Raw genomic sequence first — 19,269 nt, forward strand, 5'->3', positions numbered from 1 at the left:
CAGATATTAATGATATAGAAACCCAAAAAACAATACAAAGAATCAATGAAACAAAGAGTTGTAATAAGCAATATTGATAGACCTTTAGCAAATCTGGCCAGAAGAAAGAGGGGACAGACACAAATTAATAAAATTAGAGATGAAAAGCATACCACTATAACAAATATCAAAGAAATTTCAGAAAATCATAATGACATACTTTAAGAACATACACTGCACTAAGTTTGAAAATCTGAAATAAATGGATGATTTCCTTGATTTATATGACATGTGAAAATCAAATCAACATGAGATTAACCACTTAAATAGACCTATAACAAGTCTAGAGATCCAAGCAGTTATAAAAAAAAAAAAAAAAAATCCCTCAACTAAAAAACGTCCAAGTCCAGATAGATTCACTGTTAAATTTTACTAGACCTTCACAGAAGAACTAATGCCAATGCTTCTTCAACTTTCCCATAAAATAGAAAAGGAAGGAATTGTACCAAATTCCTTCTAGGAAGCCAGAATCACCCTGATAAGAAAAATACAAAGATAGAATAAAAAATAAAGAAAATTACAGACCAATCTCTCTCATAAACATAGATGCAAAAATTCTCCACAAGATATTGCCAAACAATAATATTTCAAAAAGACAACATATTGGTATAGGTAATGACTTCATGTATATATCCCCAACTGCTCAGGAAATAAAACCATTAATCAACTACTGGGATCTAATGAAATTACAAAGGTTTTATACAGCAAAGGACACTGAATAGAGCAAAGAGAAAACCTATAGAATGGGAGAATATCTTTGCCAGCTACACATTTGACAGAGAATTAATATCAAGAATATACAAAGAACTCAAAACCAAACAATAAGAAATCAAACAACCCAATTAAAAGGTGGGCTATGGAAATAAATAGAAAGTTATTATCAGAAGAAATACAGATAACATATAAACATCTGAAAAATTGTTCTACATCTTTACTCATCAGGGAAATGCAAATTAAAACTATTTTGAGATTCCATCTCACTCTTGTTAGAATGGCTACCATCAAGAAAATAAATGACAATAAATGTTAGTGAGGACACAGAAAAAGGGGAACCCTTCTACACTGTTGGTGGGGATGTAATCTGGTATAGCCATTGTGGAAATAATTGTGGAGGTCCTTGAGACAGCTAAGAATAAATTTACTATATGATCCAGCTATAGCACTCCTAGGCATATATCCTAATGAGTCTTCTCACTACCTTAGAGATACTTGCACAACCATGTTTATTGCTGCTCTATTCACAATACCTAGGAAATGGAACCAGCCTAGATTTCCCTCTACATATGAATGGATAAAAATGATGTGGTATGTATACACAATGGAGTTCTATTCAGCAGTAATGAAAAATGAAATTTTTAGGGAAATGGATGGATCTGGAAAGAATTATACTAAGTGAAGTAACCCAGGCTCAGAAACTCAAACATCACATGTTCTCTCTCATATGTGGATCCTAGCTACATATGTATAGAGTTGTGTGTGAGCTGGAACCAAAAATTGGTAGCAGTGGCTAGTAAGCTAGAAAAAGGCTATAAAGGAGGGAGGAGATGGGAGGACTTAAGGGGATGGTATTGTATATATGTTAGTAGAAGAACAGAATACAGGGAGAGGAAAGGCCTAAGAAAGGCCAGGGAAAGAGATGGCATAAAAGAAGGGTGGGAGGGAGGGTCAATCAAAATTCAAGATATTCTGAATAAGACACATGAAAATCCACTTTTTTGAATAACAGCACATCCAGAAGCCATAGATTGTTATTAGACAATTTTCAGTGCCAGAGATGGGATACCTTCCAGAGAGTTGTTGGCCAGGAAGGTCCCTGTTGCCTCCAAACCATTACAGGCTATTGTCAAGGTCCTTGGTTTCCCTTGAGAAACAGACAGTAAGATCCTATTGTGGAAGACTTCACATGCCTGAGCAGCAAAGTCACTGAGAAGTCAAGTAGGTACTGAGCAGAAAACCTTGTCTCTTTAGGCTAGCCAACTGAAATCTGGAAAAAGCTGCACTGTATGCAGCTGTATGGGAGACAGAAGTCATTAATGATGAAAACAGTGGACACTTGAAGCCTCGAGTTTGGCTATATAAGCCAAATGAGTCAATGGGTGCAATAGTGGCATGTCTGCTTTGGGGGAAACCAATTGCTCTCTAATTGGACTTGAGGACTACTCTATGGGTTTGGTACTGAAAACCTAGTCAAAAGCCTATGGCAGGGGAGATCATGAGCCTTAGGGGTATAAATCTTGCTCTTGTCTAGATAAATGTATATATTATTCTCACCAAACTGCTATGAAAGCACTATACTTAATGTTCATATTCATATAGTAATGCTACTCTCATTTCTATTTAGAGAAGCTTCTCTTTTCAGATGGTGATGACCACTGGGATGACCCAAAAGGCAAGCTAGTGCTGAGAAGAAAAACTGGAGGAGTGTCCAGCAATGAAGCATCTCTATTACACCCTCAAAGGCTCAGGTTCCATTGTGGAAGAGGTGTTGGAAAGAATGTAAGAGCCAAGGAAGGGTACCACTCTTTAAAATGCAACTGTCCAAACAGAAATTGGCCTTGTTACCCATGACCTCACAGTACCTAGCAATACCTACAGAAGACACTCATAATAGAAGAAAAAGTTGATGACATCAAGTGGAGAGAGGGAGGGGATATGATGGAAAGCAGAGTTGTGAAGAGGAAAGTAGGGGAGAGGAGGGAAATATCATGGTGTATTTTCTGTAAGTATAGAAGTTGTCAATAAAAAATAAAGAAGAATATTTCAAAAAGATCATACACCTACACTAATTAGACTTTATCCAAGAGATGCAGGGATGGTAATATATCAAAAATATCATTCACCCCAACCAAGAATGCTTTATCCCAGAGATGTAGGGATGGTTCATCATATGCAAATCAATAAATGTAAAACACTATATAAATGGGCTGAAGGACAAATACACAATCATCTCAATAGATGCAGGAAAAGCATTTGACCAAATACAACATCCATTCATGATAAAAGTCCTAAAGAAACTGGGAATAAAAGAAACATATCTCATCATAATAAAGGCTATTTATAACAAACCTATAGGCAACACAATACTAAATGGGGAATAACTTGAAGATTTTCCACTAAAATCAAAAACAAGACAAGGGTGTCCACTACCCTCACTTTTACTTAATACAGTACTGGAAGTCTTAGCTATAGCAATATGGCAAGAGACACACATAAAAGGGATAGTAATTGGAAAGGAAATGGTTAAATTATTGTTATTTGCAGATGACATGATTCTATACATAAAGGACCCTAAAGAATTTTCCAGCAATCTCTTAGAGCTGATAAACCCTTCTAGCAAGGTATCAGGATATAAAATAAGCATACAGAAATCAGTAGTCTTCATATATACTAATAACAAACATGCTGAGGATAAGTTCAGGGAATCACTCTCATTCACAATTTCCTTAAAAAAAAAAACCTAACCAAGTTAGTGAAGGATGTCTATAATGAAAGTTTTAAAACACTCAGGTGAAAAATTGTAGAAGACACCAGGAAATGGAAAAACATCCCTCGTTCTTGGATTGGAAGACTCAATATTGTGAAAATGTCAATTTTATTAAAAGCCATTTACACATTTAATGCAATTCCTATTAAAATTCCAATAGCATTTTCCATGGAAATAGAAAAAAATGCTAAAATTCCTTGGAAGGACAAAAATTCTACAATAGTCCAAACAATTTTGAGCAATAAAAATAAGGCTGGTGGTATCACCACACCTGATTTTAACCTCTATTACAGGGCCTTAGTAACAACAACAGCATGGTACTGGTACAAAAACAGCCATATAGATTAATGAAATAGCACATGTTCCTTTAGTTTCTCAAGACCACAGCATGCCCTGTATTGGTCATTATCAGGGGTCTTCTTTTAGTGAAGCTGTATTGAAGTTATAAAGTCTCCACTGGGGAGGAGATAAAGAAGAAGTGACACATTTAAATGGATACTTTTGAAATTGATCATAAGAGATGTACACTTTTAATACTCTTATCCATGACATTGCTGAATTTCTGATAAAGAGATTCCTCCCCCCCCCCCAACCTGGAGATGTCTTGACAGAAAGTATGCTGCCAACACATCTGTAAAGGTCTTGTGCATTGGTAATCTTTTTACTGCCATAGATTTGGAATTTGAGACCAGCAATATTTAGAATTGTGATTTACCCACTGACAGTTTTCACACTGAGAGTAATCTTCCCACTGAGAATGTCTAACAACTGAGGGTTTTCTGCCCTGTGATAGTGATTTGCTCACCAATGGTGATCTGCACAATGAAGTTCATTTACTCAAGGGTGATCTACACACTGAGGGTGATCTACCAACTAAAGTTGTCTGTCCACTGAGGATGATCTACTCAGTGAGGTTATCTGTCTACTGAGGGTGATTTTCTCACTGAGGTTGTATGCCCTCAGAGGGTTATCAGCTCACTGAGGTTGTCTGTCCACTGAGGGTGATCTTCCCACTGAGGTTGTCTATCAACTAAGGGTGATCTTCCCACTGAGGTTTTCTGTCCACTGAGGGTGATCCTGCCACTGAGCTTGCCTGTCCGCTGAAGGTGATCTACCCAGTGAGGTTGTTGGTTCACTGAGAGTGCTATACCCATTCTGGTTGCCTGTCCACTGAGTGTGATCTACCCAGTGAGTTTGTCTGTCAACTGAGGGTGATCTTCCCACTGAGATTGTCTGTCCACAGAGGGTGATTGTCCCAATAATGTTGTCTGTCCACTGAGGGTTACTGCCCACTGAGGTTGTCTATCCACTGAGGGCGATCTTCCCACTTTGGTTGTCAGTCCACTGAGATCAATCTTCCCAGTGAGGTTGTTTATGCACTGAGGGTAATCTAACCACTGATGTTGTCTCTCTACTGAGGGTGATCTTCCTATTGATGTTGTGTGTCCACTGAGGGCGATCTACTCTATGAGGTTGTCTTCCCAATAAGGGAAGATCTTGCCACTGAGGTTGTGGGTCCACTGAGGGTGATCTTCCCACTGAGGTTGTCAGTACACTGAGGAAGATCTTCCCATGGTAGTTGTCTGTCCACTGAGGTTGATCTACCCACTGAGGTTGTCTGTACACTCAGAGAGATCTTTCCACTGTAGTTGTCTGTCCACTGAGAGTGATCTACCCACTGAGATTGCCTGTCCACTGAGGGTGATCAACGCAGTGGGGTTACCTTTTCACTGAGGGTGATCTTCCCACTGAGGTTGCCTGTCAACTGATGGTAATATTCCCACTAAAGCTCTCCTTGGCAGCCATTTTGTGGTCCTAGCATCTCTGGTGGGTCTCCACTTCAACCCACAGTTCATCCTCATGGCCTCATAGGGTCTCTACGCAGGCATCCAACAAACCTGCTTCACACTGCCCATGGCTACTTACAAAACACAGGACCACATTGCAAACTCAATGACCCTCTCTTTCCTGCATTTCTTATACTCCACATTGCCAGGTAGTGTGCCAATTTTTTAATCCAGGGGGAATAAAGCAGACTTTGAAGAACAGGAGACTCCTTGAACACTCAGGCCCCTTCAAATAGTCTACATTCTTCCTGGTGTCCCAGTGCAGGTCATCTGGCCCAATCTTAAAAGTTGTAATCTCTCTTGCAGATAAATGAGCAGCAGTTCACCCAAAGTTTTTTTTTTTTTTTTTTTCTGTGCCATATCCCTCTGCTCACACCTGTTCATTTCTTTGCAAAGAAACCCTGCACAACTTTTCAGGACATGGGCATATCAGCAAGCCTCTTTCTCAACCCCATACGCCAAACCTCACCGTCCATAGTTATTACTGCATTCAGGTCTTTCAACTCTGACCATAATAGTCCATCAAGTTGTACTTACAGCACTGCAAGGAATCTCTTAGGCAACAATTTCAAATCCTTCCACATTTCTCTTTGAAAATCATCCCCAAAAGTCCCAAACCACACAGTCAGGTATCTAGAAGCAATCCCACTCCTTGGTACTACTTTAATATTTCAGTCAGGTTCTCATTGCTGGTTGAAATCACCTGACCAAGAGCAGCTTGTAGGAAGAAAAGAGGTTTATTTTGGCTTACAGGCTTGAGGAGGAAGCTCCATGATGGCAGGGAAAATGATGGTATGAATAGAGGGTGGACATCACCCACTGGCATAAGGTGGACCATAGCAATGGGACAGTGCGCCAGACAATGGCAAGGGGAAACTGGCTATAACACCTATAAGCCTGCCCCCAACAATACACTCCCTCCAAAAGGCATTAATTCTTAAATCTTCATCAGCTGGGAATCTAGCATTCAGAACACCTAAGTTTATGGGGGACACCTGAATCAAACGACCACAGTGCTCTACCCATTGAGGTTGATTGTCCACTGAGGCTATGTACCCAGTGAGGTTGTTTGTCCACTGAGGGTGATCTACCCAGTGAGGTTGTCTGTCCACTGAGAGTGATCTACCCCATGATGTTGTCTGCCCACTGAGATTTTCTATCAACTGAGATTTTCTGTCTGCTTAGGGTGATCTACTCACTGAGGCTATCTGTCCATTGAGGATGATCTTACCACTGAGGTTGTCTATCCATTGAGAGTGATCTACCCACTGATTTGTCTGATGCTATCTACCCATTGGTAGTGATCTATCTACTAACAGATCACCCACCAGTGGTGATCTGCCCACAGAGTGTAATCTATTCACTGAGGGTGATATATACAATGAGGGGAACATAAACTGTGAGGGTTATTTACCCACTGAAGGTTACCTACTCAGTGGAGTTATCTTCCCACTGATGGTGGGTTACATTCTGACAGTAATCTATTCATGGGTGGTGATCTATCCATCAAGGGTGATCTGTCCACTGGCAGTGATATATACACTGAGAATGTGGATATCTACTTATGGATGGCTATCTACCCACTTGAAGGTGAGACCACATTCATGGATAAGCCCCTCCCTAGATCAGCCAGATTGCCAAGTATGGGCTCCTATAGTTGTTCTTTGGGGGTATTCTTGTTCAAGTGATTCTAGTCACCTGACAGGTAATTGTAGATATCTAACAGGCCCCATCATTCAAGAACCTTAGCTGACACACAGTCATGACAGAGGTTACTTCAGTGTATGCTTTGAATTGCTCAGCTTTAACTTATTTTCTTGAAACTTTAAAGGAGGGAATATCAGTGAGGATAAGAATACCAGTCATCTCAGGATTAAGACATTTTGCTAACTTTTAATATATGAATGAATATTTGTATTTTATGACTACTTGTAAGATTCATTTATATGGTGGCAGTTATGTTGAATATCTTAAATATGGATTCCCCAAGACTATGGAATTAATTATATGTTAAAAGTATAATTGTAGAATAATATGTATCATCTATATATCTATCATCTATCTATGTATCTATGTATCTATCTATCATCATCTATCTATCTATCCACATAGCTGATAATCAAGACAATCTGGATATAAAAGCTTTACTAAAAGCCAAAAATAAAATGTAGACATTTATGGTCAAAATTCCATTAAGCTTAAACAAAAAAGAGAGTTAGCAGACTGATAATTTAGATAGTGTGTATTCTTTAGTGTGTCTACTTTGAAAGAAGTTTTTTGGAAAATTCTTAACATCATTGTATACTTCACCCTCCTTGTCACTTTTACTAAGCAAGGTTAGAGAAAATAGCCATTCACAGATTAAAGGTAGGGATACACGATAGGTGGCATAGTTAATATTTACTGGGCTCTAAAGGGAGTTATATAGATAGTAATGTATGGAGGGGAAAGGGTGGACAGAAAAGCGGGATTACTGACATGTATTAAGTGTTAAGCTAGAAACCAAGACAGGAGGGATTGCTGACAAAAGCCAATTTTCTGACTCCTTTTGGTTCAGGTGCCAGATTATTGTTATCATTGTTTTATTTTGTTTGACTCATGTGTGTATGCATGTATGTATACATGTTTGCATGTGTGTGGGAACATGTATGTGTTTGTTCACTTATATGTGAATGTGTGTAGAGTCCAAGTCAAGTGACATAAGGTGTCTTCATTGAGCACTGTCTGCCTTCTTTTCTGAGACAGGGTTCTCTTACTGGAGCCCCAGAGCTCACCAATTCAGCTAGTTTGGCTAGTGGCTGGCTCCAAGAATTCCTTGTCTCTGGCTTCCAACTGCTGGACTGCAGCTGGTCAGTGCTGACATTTCTGCTTGTGTGGGGCATCTGAACACAGGTTCTCATGCTTGTACGTTTCCACTGAGGCACCAGTTTTTATTAAGTAGAAACTTTGTATGAACACATCATATGTTTGTACCATCATTGCCATCCTCCCTGTCCCTGGGGAGGGAATGTACAGAGACACTGCCTTTCCCCACACAATGACTGACTGGTGCTCTCACTACTTATAACTCACAACCCCATGGTGAATACCAGCAATCCCATTGAAAAGGGCCCTCAATGAAGTGGGGGCAGGGAGATTTAATTTTTGGGATCTAGTTAAAACAAAATCCATGTAACCTCTCCCTATCCCCAATATCTAGAATTCCTCATGTACACCAGAAGAGCTTAGGTATAGCCACATATTCATATTTTCATGTAGACAAATTTAGGATATTGGCTACTGAAAAGAAAGTTGTCAAAATTAAATCAAGGATTTTATCAACCTCCAGCAGTATTTGGAGGGTTTTGTTTTTTTTTTTTTTAAATCTGGAAATCAAATAAGCAAAAGCCAAGAGAAACCAATGAATTATGACTCAAAACTTAAATGAAAAGTTCTGATGTGTAGGGTGTTGTGTGTACATCACTGTGAAGCTTGCTGCTGTTTTTCAGAGCTGACCTGCACAGCACTGGCCGCCAGGATGCTTATAACATGCTGCTCCATATTTTGCTAGTATTATTATCTTCTGGGCTCCAGGCTTTCAGATGGGTCAGTATTGCATTAGGCTAGGCTTTTGCCCTACCTAACATTGCTTAGTTGTAGTTTAGCCAGTGTTTGAGATGGTTTCACATGGTTCTGTCAAATTGAAGGAAGTAGTAAATTAGTTAAAGCCAGATCATAGAGAAAGGATATGGAGATGAAGATAAGAACTGAAAGAAACATACCAAAATAGGTTTTAATGGACTCCTTGGGTGCTGAAGTTCCAGTTAATCACAGCTGTTCACAGCAGAGGAGAAGTGAGGGGGCCTTTACTTGCCATAAGCAGTTTGATCTCCGAATCCCACTTGTTAGCCATGTTCTGAGAAAAGGGACTTGTCCTCTGCTGGTTTCATCATTTTACCACCCATGGAAAAATATCACCCAGCCAAAGCCAAAAGTAATAAAGAATTACTATAGAAATTTAAAAAGAGATCAGGCTGTGCAAATCTTAATGATAAATGTTATTTCTCTAAATTTTACTCCTTACTTCTAAAAGAAATAAGAACTTCATTTAAACAGCAGCAACAAAAGCCAGCTAATTAATAAACAAACATACTACTTAGATTGCTTGCAAGCAGATGGATTTTAGGTGCATTGACAGTTAAGTCTTGAATAATTGCATGGATAAATTTATTTTGAAGTTGAACAGAAGGCTGATATCAGAAAATCTAGAAACATTAAAAGATGGAGCTCCTGAAATTTGTAAGTATATTCCTTTTAAGAGTATGAGGGTGCGCCTGCATGCATTTTTGGCAGCTATGACTGTGGCTAGGTAAAATATTCAGACTAACTCTGAATGGGAAAGAACTGCTAATTGAGGGCAGAACACATTGCATTCAATTTAGTACACAAGGAATAAGATAATAAGACATCATGCTAGCTGTGCCCATGTGCTCTTGTAGATCTACTATGTCAGCAAACTGGAAAAGTTATCTCCTCTGTTTGTATAAGCATGCCATGGATATTCCTCATCCCAATACACATCAAGGTACATTCCACCCATTCATATTTCATGCTTCCTGGAAAACAGAATCTCAGACTGCCCGGAAGGCTTGCTACTTCATGATGTGGCTGCCAGCATTTCATTAGAACCACATTTAGCTAAATATTTTTTGGAAGAATTTACTATACAAAAAAGAAAGAACACTGAATTAAATCTTAGTATGTTGATATATTTGATAAGTAATGATAAACTTGAAAGAGAACTAAATCTCTGTGAGGGTAACATTAATTGTTGACTATTTTCTTACATTAACAAACTGAAAAGTGGCCATGCTGCAAAAATAAGAAAAAAGATGATTGACTGAGTGTTTGGTTTACATCATACCGTATACATAAAATTTAAAGCTGCATGAGGAAAGCTTGCCAAGAAAGTATGGAATCTAATTCCTTCTGTGGACACAGAGCCAAGCACTGGTGGAAGTGTGGCTTCAGTAAGAATATTGCATACACATATGTACATATATCTATATACCATTCATTGGTTAACATTATCAATCATTTATATTCTTACATTAATTTTAGGCTGCTAGTTATCATGTTCCTGGATATACAACCACAAAAAGCTATTTAGAATTAATGAATTTGTGGAACAAGCCATCAAAAGAGTTAGTTAATAATATCACAGTCTTATCAACAGGTTTATGAAAGGCATATGGACATGTTCTGGCTTAAGTGAGCCACCAATATACTTAACTAAGATTTTCATAAAATAACGGAAAAGTCACCTTAAATACATTAAAAATATACAATATACATGCATTCAAAATTCCATAACTATATGCAAGGAAGATGAGTACATCACTAGCTCTATTTTTAAGTCAAAAAAGGAAGAAAAAGGTAGTCAGTTGTTGCTGATAACAGTGACTAACGTTCCCTGGAACGTAGCATTTTGAATTTATAGCATAGCATTGAAAGTTCTGTAATAAAAATGTACTTTCTGAAAATGTTTTTTGACAGTTTGTGTTTTTCTCAAACAAGATCTTGTTGTGTTGTCTTGTGGCCCATCCCTTATGTGCAATTTCATTCCAGGTACCTCCCTTTCTTAAACAGTATTAATAGATACATTGCTTTGTGTCAGCTTAGACTTTTATGCAATTCAACATTGTGGAAATCTAAGTGAACATTTAAAATATTGAGAATATGAAACAAAGTATAGGTTCATTTTAATGAGCTTGGGTTTTTTTTTAGATAAGTGGATAACATAATACTCATTGAGTCACTGACATGCATAAACAGGCATTTGTAGACAGCTATAAGTAATCTATGCTTTGGGATTCTTTTTAAAATTAGACCTAGTTTTGTCCTTTGGAAACCTATTATATCCTACTTTGTTATATGGAAAGCTAAACATGATTGGTCAAAGCTACATTTTCCTTCTGTGGTAGTTGGTGGTAATTTGAAACAGACAGAGCTCTTCGGTGCTCTGCATTTATCCTGTGCTTTGTTCCAGAACCCTCAGTGACCATATACCATGATGCTCCTTTGTCTGCGAATTTCACCTTCTTCTACCTGACAGCCCTTGGATTTCTTCTTAAGACTTTCCTCCTGTTTCTCTCCTACTTCTTCTCTTCCTTCCATTCTGGCCCTCTGTGTTGCCTCCTAATATTTCTTATCTTCCTCCTTCCCTTGCCTTTTATTTCTCACCTTCATTTTTTTTAACCCCAAATGTGTTTATTGGGATCACTTCCCACTCACCTTAATCAGGTTGCTATTTGTGTTGCTTCCTCCTGAAGGAGCATCCTTCTGGAAGCCATGCTTTTCCTCCTGTAGGCTGGCAAAGGACAGTGGAGCAGCCAACACACAAAACTGTGCGTGGCTAAAGACCATGGTGATTTTGTAGCACCCTGGGCATTTCACATCCATAAAGTAGGAAATGGGGCTCTGCACCAGGTGCTTCTTCTTGTGTTTCCTCTTTTCCTCTTCTGGAGAGGTAAAGGAGATCCTTCGTGAGAGGTATGTTCTCATAGGGACATCATCACTGCTGGAGAAAAGGCGCTCCTTCACTTTAAACTTCATTTTATTTTATTTGTTTTGTTTTGTTTTTTCAAGGTAGGGTCTCACTCTAGCCCAGGCTGACCTGGAATTCACTATGGAGTCTCAGGGTGGCCTTGAACTCATGGCAATCCTCCTACCTCTGCCTCCCGAGTTCTGGGATTAAAGGCATGCTCTACCACTCCCAGATTATTTTTTATTTTACAGAATAATATATACAGGGTAAATAGCTTATCAAAATCAGAAGTAGAATAAGTATCATATTATTATCAACTATGGAATACCATGATACGTGAATATATTTCTAGATTTTTCATACACAGAGTAAGTATATTGCTTTTCATATGTGAACATATTTTATATGTCTCTATATATTATATATATGTTTATTTTATATGTTTATTTACATTTACATATAAGTATGTACATACATATGTGTGTGTGTGGCTATTTGTGTTATTATTTAAAAAGTTGTGTTTTCAATTACCCACTTCCTTTCCACGGTTTTGGTACATTTTCATTGTATGTTGCTCAAACCTTACTTGCGTTTCTCCCAGAATTATTTCACAGCCATAGTTTGCATGGGTTGGTTACATCATGTGGAACCAGCATAGTCCTGTTTATCATGACATGGACTCAGTGAGAAATGTGGCCTGTTTTCATGCAGAGTGGGTCTTCTTTTCTTGAAAAACATATGAAATGTATAACCACAGGATGAATGACTACAGATCTCCCTGGAAAAAGGCTCAGTATGTTATTTACAGTAGCAGTACATTAATATTCTATTCAGAGGTTGAAATTGAAACACCAATTGACAGATGGCCTGTATTGACCATCTAAAAGTTTCAGATATTTTCATTCATCAGGGAATGCCTACATGTATACTTTTCTCATCAAAGAAGGCTAGACTACAGTTGTTCTTTAAGGTATTACATAAAATTAGACTAATGACTAGTTGGTCAGTAGTCTAAGTCTCCTTTTAAAAAGTGTTATATATTTATTTATTTATTTGGGAAAGAGAACAAGAAAGAGAGAGAGGCATAATGGGCATTCCAGGGACTCCAGCCATTGCAATTAAACTCCAGATGCATGCGCCACCTTGTGCATCAGGCTTACATGGATCCTGGGAAGTCAAACCTGGGTCTTTTGGCTTTGTAGGCAAGAATCTTAACCACTGAGCAATCTCCCCAACCCTTAATTTAAAATTTTAATGACTGTAATTTCTATTGTTTTGATTTGTATTTGGATGGCCTTAAACATTTGTTATTATTATATAACAATTCTTACAATGTATATTAAAATTATTTTCTTTGTCCTTATATTTTATTTTATGTTTCTTTATTTAATTATTTGAAAGAGAAAGAGGGAGAGAGAGAGAGAGAATGGGTATGCCTAGGCCTCTAGCCACTGCAAACGAACTCCTGATGCATGTACCCTTGTGCATCTGGCTAACGTGGGTCTTGGGGAATTGAACCTGGGTCCTTTGGCTTTGCAGGCAAATGGCTTAACTGCTAAGCCATCCCTCCAGCCCTGTCCTTATATTTTAGATCAGGTGTTGGGTGGACAGTCATCTTTCCTGGCCAGCTTTAGAGCACTGGCCAGTTAATGAAAAATTCATGAAACTTTGGGAATCTTCCTTATGAATCTATGGTCTCTTAACAAACTTTAACTCCCTCTTGGTCTCCTTGAAGAAGCCTTTTCACCAATTGTTCCACAGTCTATCAGCCAACTGAAAGTAAAGACCACTTATCACTTATAGACTTGGAAAACAAAAAATCAAACAACTGAGGGAAAGAACTCATTATCTGAGTCCTATTCTTAGCCAGGGTTTATCACATGCTAGGGTAAAGCTAACTGAATGTCACTCAAGTTCCCCATAGGAGGAAAAGGCAAGAGAAAAGATTATGACTGCACAAGCTAAAGCAAATAGGTGCTTCAAGCTGGACAATGGTGGACAGGCTCAGCCATGGCAGTGATGTGGGAGCCTGGGAGTTACAAACAGGCGCTGACAGTGAACTGGGAGTTAGTTCCTGATTACATCACATATTTGCTATGTGATGTAAGACATGTATTTTAGATTCTTTTCCTCAGTTTCCTCATCTGGAAAATAAATTATGAGCTTGGGCTTTATCCCAAGCTGTGGTTTCAAAGAGGTAACCGAATTATTGAATATAAAATATTTTAAAAACTGGCACATAATACATACTCAGTAATTGATACCTCATTAGTCTATATATTTAAAGACACCATACTGTATAAGAATATTTAATATGAAAGCTGGATTCAAAATAGAAGACATTCTATTAAAGGAAGTCTGGTGTGTTAAACTCTAGAGCATATCAGCTAACCACTGTTATGTGTTTAAAAAAAAAGGTAAAGCAGAACCACTGGCAGTTCTGGGTAATATGTAAGGAAGGGTGGATGGTGGTACAAAATATCCCATTACTTTATTTCATTCAAGTGGGTAAACAGATAGGATTAAAGAAGTGAACATAGTGTCTCATTTTCAGAACAACCCTACTGACATATGTAGCTTATTAAGAAAGCAGGGCAAGAGAATATAATCACTAAGGGATAAAAAATATACCAGAACCTATAAATTAACATGAAGAAAAAGGAATGAACAATTTAATCCTAGAAACAAAACAAAGGGGAAGAAAAGCAGAGAAATAATATAAATCAGAAAAAAAACACTGAAGGTAAGTAAAAGAAGTCAAGCCAATGTTGGACCTTGAGCTGAAAGCAAATGGACTCAATTTACCCCCAAAGACAGATGATAATACAGCAGTAATGAACAGATTTGGAATTCACAAAGAAGTTCATATTAGGAGGCAATTTTCCCCTCTTTTCTTTTTCCAGTGAAAGAATTGGCAATATAAGAGAATGTACACCAAGAAAATTGGAATTGTGACACTAATATCAGACAAAATATTATTCAGGTGAAAAGCATCTGTACAGAATAAGCACGTATTTTGTGAAATGAAACCAATGTTAATTGCTAAAAAATCAAAACCCTAAAATTAAACATATACAATGCTGTGTTGATATGCAGAATAAAAGTAATAAAAAAAGTGCAAGAAAATTTTATTCAAGTACAGTAGCATTTCTCTCAGAAACCCATTAGTTAGGCAAAAAAAATAACGATTTCTTTAGAAACAATGTGTCTTAAACATAAATCTTCTATTATTTAAATAGGGATTATTTTTCCCAAAAAATATCTTTATAAAACAATTGATCATGTACTTGGCCAGAAAGAAATCCTTACTACAATTTTAAAATGTGAAGACTTTATAGAACACATATATTATTAAATTTAGAAGTGAATTAAGAAATTAAGACCTCATTAAAATGTTAAACTTTTAAAAATTAAGAAACAATACTATGTAACATTTGGACTAAAACAGTAAACAGAAACACAATTTTCTAAAAAATCCTCTGGGGGCTGTTGCAAGAGATCTGTCAGTAAAATTGCCTACCTTGTAAGCATGAGGAGCTGAGTTGGACCACTACAACCTACATGAAGATGCTGGCTATGGTGGTATGTGCTTGTTACCTCAGCACTGTGGAGGTAGTGACTGGCAGATCCTAGGGGCTTGCTGGACCTAATTGACAAACTCCAGACCAAAGAGGAATCCTGTCTCAAAAAAAATGGTGGACAGCAAGGGTTACACTGAGGAGAACTCTGAGCTCCATATGTATGTACGCACATGTACACACAGTGCACACCTATGCACACATGATACACATGTGCATGTGAAGTTATTCTCACATGTGCACCTGCATGCACACCAGCATAAAAACAGATGTAAAAAACAAACAAACAAAAAACAGTGGGAAGATGAATACTTCATTCAAAAATGCAATGAAACTGAATAACCAACAGGGTCATGAAAAAAGATGTATAGCATCACATCACACCTGTGTTTAAAATATATGATATAAAATAACTACTTTAATGAATCTGAATATGAGCAACATAGACTGCATAGTATCACATATCACTTGTATTAAACAAAAGAATGACATAAGGGCTGGAGATATGGCTTAGTGGTTAAGGTACTTATCAGCAAAGCCTAAGGACTCATATTTGACTCTCTTGGTCCCATGTATGCATGCAATGTTGCACATGTGCACAAGGGAACATATGTGTCTGGAGTTTGATTTCAGTGGCTGGAGGCCCTGACATACCAATTCTCTCTCTCTCATATATATGTATATATATATATATATATATATGTATGTATATATATGTATGTATGTATGTTGGTCCAGTCTGTTGGATTTTCCTCCAAAAAAAGATGACATAAAATAACTATTTACCTTAAAAAACTGAATATGAAGAACAAATCAAAAGAAACTGAGAAGAGGGAATTAACCAATAAAATGGAAAACAAAAATTGTGTAGAAATTATCTAAGTCCAAAGTGAACTTCTTTTGTAGGGAGCTAATGCAGAAGCCATTACAAGATGGCGCTGGCTTCCTGCCAGTCTTGAGGTAAACAATTCCTTATTTAGGCAGCGCCTTGGCGCCAACCTTGCTTGAGGTTGCGCATGCGCTTGACGCACCTTGTCCCAAGCCTATCCTGTGGCTCCTGTGGGTGGGTGAGCCTATGGCAGCCAATCAGCAGGCGCCCCGTAGTATTCTGCCCTATAAAAGCAGCTACAGTCCTGCGCCCCTCGCCATCAGCTTTCCTGTTAACCAAGAGGCTCTCCAATAAAGTGTGATCAAGAAGGATCTTCGTCTGGTGGTCGTTCTTCTCCTGCAGGACAGGGGGCTCGCCCCATTCTTTGAGGTGCATGTCCTCACTAAACTTTGCCTGAGTATCTGCCAAGATCAGACTGTAGATTTAAAAACATGTACACAGCTAGGGCCAGTTCAGGAGGATTCTCAAACACATCATCTAGCCAAAAGTATGAAAACTAAAAGAAGTTATACAGTAAGGCACAATAAGGTGGTTGCCAACATGTGTTCTAAAGGGACAGAGAAGCAGCTACAATCACAACTTGAAGGGATACTGTGGGCTAACCTATCTTCAATTACTTTAGTGGTAGGACAGCTGGCCTGAAATAACCCTTATGTGAGGGGCAAGGGTGAGGGGTACATGCCTCACTCCAGTCTCTTTCCTCCACCCTACTTGGATTCTCATAGGTGGGCCCACCTGGAAGTCAGAGGGTCCCCAGGTTCAAGGATATTGCCTTTCTAGAGAGGCCTTCTGCTGGGGAATTGAAGACCACTTCTCAGAAGTCCAAGGCATGCTGATGTAGACACTGTAAAACACGCTATTGATGATGTTGTTGATGCTGTCCAGCACGCTATTGGTTCCATATTAGTGGGCTTTCTCTCTACCATGTCAGAGGACAACTTTGATGTGTCCATGATCCCCCTTCTTTGAGTTAGGGTCTTTTGCTGCTGCAGCAGACTGCAACTGAATATCAGAATAGTGGATGTGGGAGATTCAGATTCTCCTGGCTCCATCATCCATTGTTTTAGCTGTCTTGCACCACTTTGAATCTGGCTTTACATGGGTATGAGGGAATTAAACACAGGCTGGGAGGCTTTGCAAGCAAGCACCTTATTTTGAATAATAGGTCTTCTGCTGGTGGCAATTTGGGAGGTTGAGCCTTGTTGGAGGAGGTGTGTTACTTGTTGGGAGCTTTAAGGCTTTGAAGCCAACTCCTCTTTGCCAGAGCTTGGCTCACTCTCTCTTGCTGCTTTTTTTCTCCCTGCTATAGCAAGAGGCGGTGCCCATCCTCTTCTAAAGCCATGCTTTCCCCTGTCATCATGAAGTTTCCTTTCAAGACTGTAAGCCAAAATAAAACCTTTTTATCTTAATAACTGCTTTTGTCCAGGTATTTTTTCCCAGCAATGTGAAGGTAAGTACAACACACTTTTAACTACTGATCCATGTCCCCAGCTCAGGAAAGTCAGTTAGAAGGTGTATTTAATCACATAGTCTTCTAGTGTTTGATTTATGGGAGATAATATTTCTCTTTTTTAAGAGGTCCTTATGGAGAGTAAGGAGAAAAGAAGTCAATGTCCACAAATATGTTATAAAAATAAAGAATACGTTATAAAATATGTTATAAAAAATAAAGAATGTAAGCTCACAGAATCTTTGAATTAGAAGGACACCAACTGATTTCTAATCTATCTTTATTTTTTTCCAAAATAAGAATCCCTTCTGCAAAGCCCCATGGTCTCTGCCTGCATATTTCTAGTAATAAGAAACACACTGTGAAGCAGCAATGTTTGCCAAGATAGAAAATTCTTTTGTACTCAGCCTTAGTCCCACAGACCCTATAACTTCAATCCAAAATCATTCTTCTTTCCCCTGGGTTTGGCCTCAGGAGGGTTTTTTTGTTTGTTGTTTTTATTTTTGGACAGTGGTAGGTAGCCATTACACAAACACTCTGAGATGTTACTCTGTGCTATCTGTTCTTCGGTGGTAGGTTTCATTCTTTTCTTGGTCCATATGAAATATGACTTTGAGGGCTAGAGAAACTGCTCAGTTATTCAGAGTATTTCCAGGATAAGCATGAGGTCTTGAGGGCACCAAGACCTTAGAGTTCAAATCTCTAGATCCCACTTAAGATAGTTGGGTGTGGTCACTCATGCTTGTAACCCTGGTCCTGTGGAGACCCAAGAATCCATAGAGCTTCTGAAAAAATATGACAATGTCTTGGGTTAATATGAGACTCTGGATCAAATAACAGCCAGAAAAGCAATAGAGCTGAACACACTGTGTTCCACCCTGGCCACTGCAGGTGAGGGCATTAAACGTTGCAGGGTCACATGTGCATATACTTCCCCTCGTCCTGCCACACATGCACTAAAACCCCCATGGCTTTGAGATTTCAAGCCATTGCACTTATTATTTTTACTTTAATTTGTGTGGGTGGATATGGGTGTATGTGTGCTTTCGTGTGTGAGTACACATGTGTATGTGTGCATGAGCACACCTATGTACGCTCATGCACATGTGTGCATGTGTATGTGAATGCACGTACATGTGGGTGCACATGTGCATGCGTGGGGAGGTCAGAGGACAACATAATGTGCTGTTCTTCAAGTTCTCAGGTGTCCCTTACCTTTCTTTGAGAAAAGGTCCCTCATTATCTGGAACTTGCCAAGTGGGTGAAATCAGTTTGTCAGTGAGCTTCAAGGATCCTCCTGTCCCTGCCTTCTGAGTGCTGCATTTATAAGTGCATGCCTTTCTTTCTTTTCAGTGTGGTTTTGAAGATCAAACTCAGGTCCTCATGCTTGCACAGCAACACTTTATCAACTTTACCACCATTTTCCTTGTTCCTATGAATATTATGATTTGTCAAA

The 19,269-nt window shown here is 38.5% G+C and overlaps 1 pseudogene; it reads right to left on the reverse strand.

Moving 5' to 3' along the window:
* Positions 1 to 11,656: 11,656 nt before the first annotated feature.
* Positions 11,657 to 19,269, reverse strand: part of LOC101599372 — a 9,653-nt pseudogene continuing 2,040 nt past the window's right edge.

The sequence above is a fragment of the Jaculus jaculus genome, chromosome 10, assembly GCF_020740685.1.
Source record: "Jaculus jaculus isolate mJacJac1 chromosome 10, mJacJac1.mat.Y.cur, whole genome shotgun sequence".
Classification (NCBI taxonomy): Eukaryota; Metazoa; Chordata; class Mammalia; order Rodentia; family Dipodidae; genus Jaculus; species Jaculus jaculus.